This window comes from Callospermophilus lateralis, chromosome 6, assembly GCF_048772815.1.
Source record: "Callospermophilus lateralis isolate mCalLat2 chromosome 6, mCalLat2.hap1, whole genome shotgun sequence".
Classification (NCBI taxonomy): Eukaryota; Metazoa; Chordata; class Mammalia; order Rodentia; family Sciuridae; genus Callospermophilus; species Callospermophilus lateralis.
In genome coordinates this window covers 122347023-122358833 of record NC_135310.1, presented here as the reverse complement: position 1 = coordinate 122358833, position 11811 = coordinate 122347023, and the positions used below count along the sequence as shown (strand labels likewise).

Below are 11811 nucleotides of genomic sequence, written 5' to 3'. Positions count from 1 at the left end.
TAGACTGAAATAAAACATTTAGAATTGGAAGAGGGGAATTTCCTGGGTGTGGCTGAATGACCAAAGAGTGCTAAACATTGGTCAGCTGTGCTCTTTGTCAGTTTTGAGATTTGTCCTGAGACAGGGCAAGTTAGTCCTGGCAATGTGTGCTCCCCAGACCACCCTTGGAACTCCTTGTAAATGTTCATTCATTGGTCTACCCCAGATCTAGTGAATGAGAAGCTCTGGGATTGGGGTCCAGTGATGTGTGCTCTGTAAGGCATCCTAGTGGTTCAGGTGCATGAAAGCTTGAGAACCACTGAATTAGAGATTACTTCTGGAAGGGCCTGGGACCAGGAGCAGACGACAGTGATCGAGTGTCCTTGACATCATTTCTGGTAAACATCATTATGATCAGAAGACGTCTTGCAAATCTATCAGACTGGAGGATTCATCTCATGTGGCCCCTGCTCCAGCTTTTCTGGCCTTTCCATCTGATGGTGTGTGTTCTCTGTTTTTTGTTCTGTTTCTCTCTAGTTTTCTTCCCCTTATGTCTCTGTCCACAGAGCAGTTCTGGGTTGTTGGCCCTCGACACCCCATTGTGGCAGTACTGGGTGAGGATGCCGTACTGCCCTGTGCCCTAGTCTCAGCCATGAATGCAGAGAACATGGAACTGGGGTGTTTCTGCACTACATCCTCACAGGCAGCGTTCATCTACTGGAACCAACTGAGGTGCAGATGGCTTATTACACAGGAAGGACCTCACTGGTGAGGGGCTGCCTTACTGGCTTCCGTGCACATCCACAAGGTCTGGATTTCTGTCAATGGAATGTACACCTGCTTCTTCAGACATGGAGGCTTCTATGAAGAGGCTGATTTGGAAGTGAAGGTGGCAGGTTAGTTTCTTGACCTTTATTCTAGAGATCTTGGGAGTACTGGGTTTGGTGGTATTAACTGGGTTTGGTGGTATTGAATTTAGCCTCACATTTTATAGGTGAAATAGAGAAAAAAGTGGCTCATCTTTTATTCATTGATTTAATACAAACACTATAAATGAAGCATCTAAAATATGTGGGTATTTATTCTGTGCACCAGAGATATGTCAGTGTAACAGAGATCCCAGCCCTGAGGATCTCTGTATGGTAAGAAGTGGCAATATTGGAGTAAAAAGATATATTAACACCATTCCCAGGTGTCAGGAAGAGGTCATTAGGAGTGGACACCTGGGCTGGCACAAGAGCCCTGGATGTTGATGGGCTGGAAGGTGAAAAGTCAGAGGGCATACAACATGGTGATGGTGGCTACTTGCATTTGAGCAGATAGTTCTTGGGGTTGAGTGTGAGGGCCCTGAGGGTCTCAGATGGTGGAGTTTGGGGAGAAGTGTTGGAGAGGAAGGCAGTTACCAGATCAGTAAAGGCTTTGTGTGCTGTGTTATGGAGTTTGGATGCAGAGTAGGGTGAATCCTAAACAGAGCCATGCTAGGAATGCTCATGTTGTCAGCTGTGAATGGGAGGATTGGAGGTGAGCAGGAAGGAGGCCTGGAGTGCAGTTATGATGTGGAGAGAATGAGTGCCTGACCTGAGGCATGGCAATGGGGTGGGAGAGGAGGGGTCAGACAGGTTTAGAAACTAGAGTCAACTGAGTAGATTGTGGGCATGGAGTTTGGAAGGGGAGGAGAAGAGTTCAGAGACTTCCAGGGTTTAATTTGAACCATTTGTTGTTTCCTGACAGGACACTTGATAATTATGTTTCAGTTGTACTGCTGTAATAATACTGTGTAACAAACAGCCACAATCTCAGGTGCATCTGGCAATAAAAATGTATTTAATTCGGGCACTAAGGGAGTTCAACTAATTGGGGCTGAACTTGGCTAATATCACTTGGGTTTACTCATACATCTTTGGTCCTGTTTCAGAAACATAATTAAAAGCAAGATCTCCCTCAATTGAGAAAACACTTTTATTACTGTATAAGCGTGAAATCAGAATGTGATGCATATTATGGTGATCTGTGAATGGATTACTCAACCAGAAAGGAATTTCATCTTTCTTTTTTAGAGCCAAGCATATATAATCTCCTGTATACTTGTTTTGAAATTGAAGAACTAATCCTATACTAAGAGGGCTGAAAGCAGTATTTGTTCCACATAACTCATCCTAAATTTACCTGGTAGTTTGGGAGACCATCTGTGTCTTTATCTGGAAGGAAAATAAACTCCTCCAGCTTTATGACAGGAAGTAGTTTTACAACTTGGAGCAAGATGCCCACATAAGTCAGGCTCCTATCTTTCCACAGAAAAGGGGGCAAAGGGTTGCTATCTTCCCTGATGTTTGCATTTTAAAGAAGTTGTTCCCAGGTCCTCGAGAAAGTCATTCCTGAGTCACAAAGCTGATAAAAAACCTTGACAGTTTTCAAAATCATGTATAAACATTTCAAAAGAGGAGAAAGTACCTATTTTTTTTTTTTGTAATTTATTTATTTTATTTTTTTATTGGTTATTCAAAACATTACAAAGATTGCAGAATCACATCGGTTACCTATTTGTAATTGCAATTTCCTAAAGCAAATGGCATAAGAAAAAGGAATAGAATCTTCTTTTATTCAACAGGGAGAATTAAGCTTTTTTACTTGTAATTTTTATTTGTTAGAAAAAAGTAGAGAGGTTGACAATGCAAGTGTCTTCCTTACAAAGAGAGCCATTTACAATTGCACAAGGAAAGGGGCAGAAACTTTGTGAAATTGAAAGGATACATTTCTTTCTGAGCAAGAAAAAAACGGACGAACTTAGAAATCTACACAAACTTCTTTACAACAGACCAGGCACTGTGTCCTCATTAAAGAAGAATGTGGGGCAGTTCGGTGGATTTCCATTTGAAAAAGGGAGTATCCAATACAAAAAGAAAGAAGAAATGTTGAAAAAATTTAGAAATGCCATGTTAAAGAGCATCTGTGAAGTTCTTGATTTGGAGAGATCTGGTGTAAATAGTGAACTAGTGAAGAGGATCTTGAATTTCCTAATGCATCCAAAGCCTTCTGGCAAACCATTGCCAAAATCTAAAAATCTTCTAGCAAAAAAGAACGGAATAGTTCTGGAATGGCAAGGAAGGCAAAATGAACCAAATGTCCTGAAATTCTGTCAGATGAATCTAGTAGTGATGAAGATGAAAAGAAAAACAGGGAAGAGTCGTCCGATGAAGAGAAAGAAAGTGAAGAGGAGCCACCAAAAAAGACCTCTAAAAAAGAAAAAGCGAAACAGAAAGGTACTCCTAAAAATAAAAAGTCTGTAAAGAGTGCAAATGTTAAGAAGGCAGATAGTAGTACCACCAAGAAGAATCAAAATAGTTCTAAAAAAGAAAGTGAATCTGAGGATAGTTCAGATGATGAACCTTTAATTAAAAAGTTGAAGAAACCACCTACAGATGAAGAGATAAAAGAAACAGTGAAGAAATTATTGGCCAATGCCAACTTGGAGGAAGTCACAATGAAGCAGATTTGCAAAGAGGTATATGAAAATTATCCTGCTTATGATTTAACTTAGAGAAAAGACTTCATAAAAAAAACTGTAAAAGAGCTAATTTCTTGAGATACAGGACAGAGACACTTGACTTGTTCCCATAGATTTGAAGATCTGATTTATACCATTATACCAGCAAAGAGAATGTATTTCCTTTTCTAAATTCTTGTTAAGGATTGTGTTGGTAGGACTTACTGCTGATCTTTTTTTATCTTGAGTGTTACATAAATCAGTTTGCTGCTTTAAATTGCATTTCTATGCAGTTTTTAGTTTAAAATCTTGCATGGCAGTAATTGTTCCTTGCTTTTATAGTTGTTCTTTGCGCATTTTGGATTTCTTTATATAAGGTCATAGATTCCTGAACTGTTGTGGGTTTTAGTGCACTTAATATTAGACTGCTTAAGACATATTTTAATCAAGTAGAACAAAACTATTATAGCCAGCATTTATACATGCAGAGACTTGCAGTATTTACTATATATTTTGAATACACATTTTCTTCTGTCAGTGTGAAAACTCAATGGCGGTGTGCTCATCTTTGACAAGCTATAGCTATCCAAGTGACTAAATTGGAACTTTCTTCTGCATGTGTATATATGTCAAATTGTCAGCATGACATAAATGACAGATGTTATTTTTGTATTTTTAAAAAATCGATTTTTTTTGTTGTATATAAAGTTTTTATTATTTCTTTTGTGCAGATTAGTTTTTAAATTCAACATAGGTAGGGACCTTTATTTACACTTGTAAACTATGAAATGTCAGTGTTTGGTGAGATGGTGTGACAGAGCAGGGGAAGTCAGAATTCAGTGATGGGAACACTGAAGGAACTGTCTAGTTCTGCTATGCCTTGAAAGTGTCATCCATCTATAGTTTGTGTTAACTCTGCAAAAGTGTCTGTGGACGCATTTTATATTAAGGACAGACCAAAATCAACACATCAAAGCTTCAAAAACTTTGGGAAAGGGTGGGCTTGAGTACAAGCACATTTGGCTTATAGTAAATGAACTGATTTTATTAAGTGATTTTGACCATATAAAATGCTGATATTTACAGGAAACCTGGCCACCTTCATAATTATGATAAAAGTACGAGGTGTGATGCCAGAAGATAATGTGTAGGTAATAGCAGATACCTGACAGTTTCTCAAAAGTAATATTTTTTTTGTCTTTGTTTTTGAAAGGAACAGAACATTTTTTTTTGACATCAACAGTGCTTCAGCGCATTAAAAACACCTTCAAACCAGCCTTCTACCAGCCCAATTGGATGATCATTAATCAAGTTTTATAAATATTCAATCACATTTCCAAGAGAAAGCAGCATTTCATTTTTTAAATAAATCAATACTTGATATCTGGTGATGTGTTGAATAGAATTTAAACTATAGCCATGTTAGTCTTTCTCCTTTAGAATATACTGTTGTATCCTGTAGCTGCTTTTTTAATGTCTTTTTTTTTAATTGGTTGTTCAAAACACTACAAAGATTGCAGAATCACATCGGTTACACATCCACATTTTTACATAATGACATATTAGTAACTGTTGTATTCTGCTACCTTTCTTATCCTCTACTGTCCCCCTCCCCTCCCCTCTCATCTTCTCTCTCTATCCCATCTACTGTAATTCATTTCTCTCCTTGTTTTTTTTCCCCATTCCCCTCACAACCTCTTATATGTAATTTTGTATAACAATGAGGGTCTCCTTCCATTTCCATGCAATTTCCCTTTTATCTCCCTTTCCCTCCCACCTCATGTCTCTGTTTAATGTTGATCTTTTCCTCCTGCTCTTCCTCCCTGCTCTGTTCTTAGTTGCTCTCATTATATCAAAGAAGACATTTGGCATTTGTTTTTTAGGGATTGGCTAACTTCACTTAGCATAACCTGCTCTAATGCCATCCATTTCCCTGCAAATTCCATGATTTTGTCATTTTTTAGTGCTGCGTAGTACTCCATTGGGTATAAATGTCACCTTTTTTTTTTATCCATTCATCTATTGAAGGGCATGTAGATTGGTTCCACAGTCTTTCTATTGTGAATTGTGCTGCTATGAACATAAATGTGGCAGTATCCCTGTAGTATGCTCTTTTAAGGTCTTCAGGGAATAGTCCGAGAAGGGCGATAGCTGGGTCAAATGGTGGTTCCATTCCCAGCTTTTCCAGGAATCTCCATACTGCTTTCCAAACTGGCCGCACCAATTTGCAGTCCCACCAGCAATGTACAAGAGTACCCTTTTCCCCACATCCTCATCAGCACTTGTTGTTGTTTGACTTCATAATGGCTGTCAATCTTACTGGAGTGAGATGGTATCTTAGGGTGGTTTTGATTTGCATTTCTCTGACTGCTAGAGATGGTGAGTACTTGTTGATTGATTGTATGTCCTCCTCTGAGAAGTGTCTGTTCAGGTCTTTGGCCCATTTGTTGATTGGGTTATTTGTTTTCTTATTGTTTAATTTTTTTGAGTTCTTTGTATATTCTGGATATTAGGGCTCTATCTGAAGTGTGAGGAGTAAAAATTTGTTCCCATGATGTAGACTCCCTGTTTACCTCTCTTATTGTTTCTCTTGCTGAGAAAAAACTTTTTAGTTTAAGTAAGTCCCATTTGTTGATTCTTGTTATTAACTCTTGTGCTATGGGTGTCCTATTGAGGAATTTGGAGCCCGACCCCACAGTATGTAGATCATAGCCAACTTTTTCTTCTATCAGACGCCATGTCTCTGATTTGATATCAAGCTCCTTGATCCATTTTGAGTTAAATTTTGTGCATGGTGAGAGAAGGGGATTTAGTTTCATTTTGTTGCATATGAATTTCCAGTTTTCCCAGCACCATTTGTTGAAGATGCTATCCTTCCTCCATTGCATGCTTTTAGCCCCTTTATCAAATATAAGATAGTTGTAACTTTGTGGATTAATCTCTGTGTCCTCTATTCTATACCATTGGTCCACCCGCCTGTTTTGGTACCAGTACCATGCTGTTTTTGTTACTATTGCTCTGTAGTACAGTTTGAAATCTGGTATCGCTACACCTCCTGATTCACACTTCCTGCTTAGAATTGCTTTTGCTATTCTGGGTCTTTTATTTTTTCATATGAATTTCATGATTGCTTTATCTATTTCTACAAGAAATGCCGTTGGGATTTTGATTGGCATTGCATTGAACCTATAGAGAACTTTTGGTAATATCGCCATTTTGATGATGTTAGTTCTGCCTATCCATGAACAGGGTATATTTTTCCATCTTCTAAGATCTTCTTCTATTTCTCTCTTTAGGGTTCTGTAGTTTTCATTGTATAAATCTTTCACCTCTTTTGTTAGGTTGATTCCCAAGTATTTTGTGTTGATTTTATATCTTGCCACTTTGCTGAATTCATTTATTAGCTCTAGTAGTTTCTTTGTAGACCCTTTTGTGTCTTCTAGGTATAGGATCATATCATCCACAAATAGTGATAATTTAATTTCTTCTTTTCCTATCTTAATGCCTTTAATTTCTTTTGTCTGTCTAATTGCTCTGGCCAGTATTTCGAGAACTATATTGAATAGAAGTGGTAAGAGAGGGCATCCCTGTCTAGTTCCAGATTTTAGAGGGAATGCCTTCAGTTTTTTTCCATTTAGAATGATGCTAGCCTGAGGCTTAGCATATATAGCTTTTACAATGTTGAGGTAAGTTCCTGTTATCCCTAGTTTTTCTAATGTTTTGAACATAAAAGGGATGCTGTATTTTGTCGAATGCTTTTTCTGTGTCTATTGAGATGATCATATGGTTCTTATCTTTAAGTCTGTTGATGTGGTGAATAATGTTTATTGATTTCTGTATATTAAACCAGCCTTGCATCCCAGGGATGAATCCTACTTGATCATGGTGCACGATCTTTTTGATATGTTTTTGTATACAATTTGCCAGAATTTTATTGAGGATTTTTGCATCTAAATTCATTAGGGATATTGGTCTGTAGTTTTCTTTCTTTGAGGTGTCTTTATCTGGTTTGGGAACCAGGGTGATATTGGCCTCATAGAATGAATTTGGAAGTTCTCCCTCTTTTTCTATCTCCTGAAATAGATTGTGGAGTATTGGTATTAGTTCTTCTTTAAAGTTCTTGTAAAACTCTGCTGTATAGCCATCTGGTCCTGGGATTTTCTTGGTTGGTAGTCTTTTGATGGCTTCTTCTATTTCCTCACTTGATATTGGTCTGTTTAGGTTGTTTATATCTTCCTGACTCAATCTGGGTAGTTCATATGTTTTAAGGAATTTATCGATGCCTTCACTATCTTCTATTTTATTAGAGTATAGGGTTTCAAAATAATTTCTAATTATCTTCTGTATTTCTGAATTGTCTGTTGTGATGTTGCCTTTTTCATCCCGAAAGCTAGTAATTTGGGTTCTCTCTCTTTTTCTCTTTGTTAGCGTGGCTAGTGGTCTATCAATCTTATTTATTTTTTCAAAGAACCAACTTTTAGTTTTGTCAATTTTTTCGATTGTTTCTTTTGTTTCAATTTCATTGATTTCAGCTCTAATTTTAATTATTTCTTGCCTTCTACTGTATTTGCTGCTGATTTTTTCTTCTTTTTCTAAAGCTTTGAGGTGTAGTGTGAGGTCATTTATTTGTTGGCTTTTCCTGCTTTTAAGGAATGAACTCCACAAAATGAATTTTCCTCTTAGTACTGCTTTCATAGTGTCCCAGAGATTTCGATATGTTGTGTCTGAGTTTTCGTTTACCTCTAAAAATTTTTTAATTTCCTCTTTGATGTCTTCTGTAACCCTTTGTTCATTCAGTAGCATATTGTTTAATCTCCATGTGATGTAGGATTTTTCCTTTCTCATTTTATTATTGATTTCCAATTTCATTCCATTATGATCAGATAAAATGCATGATAGTATCTCAACTCCTTTGTAATTGCTAAGATTTGCCCTGTGACATAATATATGGTCTATTTTTGAGAAGCATCCATGTGCTGCTGAGAAGAAAATGTATCCGCTTGATGTTGGGTGGTATATTCTGTATATATCAATTAAGTCTAAATTATTAATTGTATTATTGAGCTCTATGGTTTCTTTATTCAACATTTGTTTGTAAGATCTGTCCAGTGGTGAGAGAGGTGTGTTAAAATCTCCCATGATTATTGTGTTGTGGTCTATTAGACTCTTGAACTTGAGAAGAGTTTGTTTGATGAATGTAGCTGCACCATTGTTTGGGGCATATATATTAATGATCATCAAGTCTTGTTGGTGTATGGTTCCCTTGAGCAGTATGTAGTGTCCTTGTTTATCCCTTTTGATTAACTTTGGCTTGAAGTCTATTTTATTTGATACAATTATGGACGCCCCTGCTTGCTTCTGGTGTCCGTATGAGTCATATGATTTTTCCCAACCTTTCACCTTTAGTCTGTGTATGTCTTTTCCTATCAGATGAGTCTCCTGTAGGCAGCATATTGTTGGATCTTTTTTTTTAAATTCCATTCTACTAGCCTATGTATTTTGATTGGTGCATTTAAGCCATTAACATTTAGGGTTACTATTGAGATATGGTTTGTATTTCCAGCCATATTTGGTTATGTATGTTACTTAACATGATTTGTTTTTCCTCTATGCTCAGTTTTTCCTTTACTGTACAACCTCCCGCTGTTGGTTTTCATAGTTATTTTTCATTTTCTCTTCCTGTAATGTTTTGCCAAGGATGTTTTGAAGAGCTGGTTTTCTAGCTGCAAATTCTTTTAACTTTTGTTTATCGTGGAAGATTTTTATTTCATCTTCAATCCTGAAGCTTAATTTCGCTGGATACATGATTCTTGGTTGGAAGCCTTTTTCTTTCAGCGTTTGAAATATATTGTTCCAGGATCTTCTAGCTTTCAGAGTCTGTGTTGAAAGATCAGCAGTTATCCTGATTGGTTTGCCCCTAAATGTAATCTGCTTCCTCTCTCTTGTGGCTTTTAAGATTTTGTCCTTATTCTGTATGTTGGGCATCTTCATTATTATGTGTCTTGGTGTGGATCTCTTATGATTTTGTACATTCAGTGTCCTGTAGGCTTCTAGTATTTGGATTTCTTTTTCATTCTTTAAGTCTGGGAAGTTTTCTAGTATTATTTCATTGAATAGATTGCTCATTCCCTTGGTTTGGACCTCTATATCCTCTTGTATCCCAATAACTCTTAGGTTTGGTTTCTTTTTTTTTTTATAATATAATTTATTTATTTATTTATTTTTTTATTGGTTGTTCAAAACCCTACAAAGCTCTTGACATATCATATTTCATACATTAGCATACATTAGCTTCAAGTGAGTTATGAACTCCCTTTTTTACCCCAAGTACAGATTGCAGAATCACATGGGTTACACATCCACATTTTTACATAATACCATAATAGTAACTGTTGTATTCTGCTACCTTTCCTATCCTCTACTATCCCCCCTCCCCTCCCCTCCCATCTTCTCTCTCTACCCCTTCTACTGTAATTCATTTCTCACCTTGTTTATTTTCCCATTCCACTTACAACCTCTTATATGTAATTTAGTATAACAATGAGGGTCTCCCTCCGTTTCCATGCAATTCCCCTTTTCTCTCCCTTTCCCTCCCACCTCATGTCTCTGTTTAATGTTAATCTTTTCTTCCTGCTCTTCCTCCCTGCTTTATTCTTAGTTGCTCTCATTATATCAAAGATGACATTTGGTATTTGTTTTTTAGGGATTGGCTAGCTTCACTAAGCATAATCTGCTCTAGTGCCATCCATTTCCCTGCAAATTCCAAGATTTTGTCATTTTTTAGTGCTGCGTAATACTCCATGGTGTATAGATGCCACATTTTTTTAATCCATTCATCCATTGAAGGGCATCTGGGTTGGTTCCACAATCTAGCTATTGTAAATTGTGCTGCTATGAACATCGATGTGGCAGTATCCCTGTAATATGCTCTTTTAAGGTCTTCAGGGAATAGTCCGAGAAGGGCAATAGCTGGGTCAAATGGTGGTTCCATTCCCAGCTTTCCCAGGAATCTCCATACTGCTTTCCAAATTGGCCGCACCAATTTGCAGCCCCACCAGCAATGTACAAGAGAACCCTTTTCCCCACATCCTCGCCAGCACTTGTTGTTGTTTGATTTCATAATGGCTGCCAATCTTACTGGAGTGAGATGGCATCTTAGGGTGGTTTTGATTTGCATTTCTCTGACTGCTAGAGATGATGAGCATTTTTTCATGTACTCGTTGATTGATTGTATGTCCTCCTCTGAGAAGTTTCTGTTCAGGTCCTTGGCCCATTTGTTGATTGGGTTATTTGTTATCTTATTGTCTAATTTTTTGAGTTCTTTGTATATTCTGGATATTAGGGCTCTATCTGATGTGTGAGGAGTAAATATTTGTTCCCATGATGTAGGCTCCCTATTTACTTCTCTTATTGTTTCTCTTGCTGTGAAAAAACTTTTTAGTTTGAGTAAGTCCCATTTGTTGATTCTTGCTATTAACTCTTGTGCTATGGGTGTCCTATTAAGGAATTTGGAGCCCGACCCCACTATATGTAGATCGTAGCCAACTCTTTCTTCTATCAGACGCAGAGTCTCTGATTTGATATCAAGGTCTTTGATCCATTTTGAGTTAACTTTTGTGCATGGTGAGAGGAGGGGGTTCAGTTTCATTTTGTTGCATATGGATTTCCAGTTTTCCCAACACCATTTGTTGAAGATGCTATCCTTCCTCCATTGCATGTTTTTAGCCCCTTTATCAAATATAAGATAGTTGTAACTTTGTGGATTGGTCTCTGTGTCCTCTATTCTGTACCATTGGTCCACCCGCCTGTTTTGGTACCAGTACCATGCTGTCTTTGTTACTATTGCTCTGTAATATAGTTTGAAATCTGGTATCGCTATACCGCCTGATTCGCACTTCCTGCTTAGAATTGCTTTTGCTATTCTGGGTCTTTTATTTTTCCATATGAATTTCATGATTGCTTTATCTATTTCTACAAGCAATGCCTTTGGGATTTTGATTGGCATTGCATTAAACCTATATAGAACTTTTGGTAATATCGCCATTTTGATGATGTTAGTTCTGCCTATCCATGAACAGGGTATATTTTTCCATCTTCTAAGATCTTCTTCTACTTCTCTCTTTAGGGTTCTGTAGTTTTCATTGTATAAATCTTTCACCTCTTTTGTTAGGTTGATTCCCAAGTATTTTATTTTTTTTGAGGATATTGTGAATGGAGTGGTTTTCCTCATTTCCATTTCAGAAGTTTTGTTGCTGATATACAGGAATGCCTTTGATTTATGCGTGTTGATTTTATATCCTGCTACTTTGCTGAATTCATTTATTAGTTCTAGTAGTTTTTTTGTAGAC

General features: G+C 37.2%; 1 pseudogene; it reads left to right on the top strand.

Moving 5' to 3' along the window:
* The first annotated feature begins 2631 nt into the window (after positions 1-2631).
* On the top strand, positions 2632-3746 carry LOC143400745 (protein DEK pseudogene; annotated as a pseudogene).
* Positions 3747-11811: the final 8065 nt, after the last annotated feature.